Source organism: Nematolebias whitei, chromosome 5 (genome assembly GCF_014905685.2).
Source record: "Nematolebias whitei isolate Nwh7 chromosome 5, NemWhi1, whole genome shotgun sequence".
In the NCBI taxonomy this organism is placed as follows: Eukaryota; Metazoa; Chordata; class Actinopteri; order Cyprinodontiformes; family Rivulidae; genus Nematolebias; species Nematolebias whitei.
The window spans coordinates 1,195,488-1,195,953 of NC_056502.1; the positions used below are offsets into that span (position 1 = coordinate 1,195,488).

General features: G+C 39.9%; 1 protein-coding gene across 1 annotated transcript in view; it reads left to right on the forward strand.

The window, feature by feature from the left end:
* LOC119409596 (phosphatidylinositol 4-kinase beta-like) overlaps positions 1-466 on the forward strand; it is a 2,710-nt gene that overhangs the window by 1,619 nt on the left and 625 nt on the right. The gene's annotated exons all lie outside the window — the stretch shown is intronic.

Below are 466 nucleotides of genomic sequence, written 5' to 3' on the forward strand. Positions count from 1 at the left end.
ATCTGATTTTGAACTTTTGTCTTGTCTGACAGCTGATTTTAAACCCTTTGTCTTGTCTGACAGGTGATTTTAAACCCTCTGTCTTGTCTGACAGGTGATTTTAAACCCTCTGTCTTGTCTGACAGCTGATTTTAAACCCTTTGTCTTGTCTGACAGGTGATTTTAAACCCTCTCTTTTGTCTGACAGCTGATTTTAAACCCTCTGTCTTGTCTGACAGCTGATTTTAAACCCTCTGTCTTGTCTGACAGGGGATTTTATACCCTCTCTTTTGTCTGACAGCTGATTTTAAACCCTCTGTCTTGTCTGACAGCTGATTTTAAACCCTCTGTCTTGTCTGACAGGGGATTTTATACTTTCTCTTTTGTCTGACAGCTGATTTTAAACCCTCTCTTTTGTCTGACAGCTGATTTTAAACCCTCTGTCTTGTCTGACAGATGATTTTAAACCCTCTGTCTTGTCTGACAG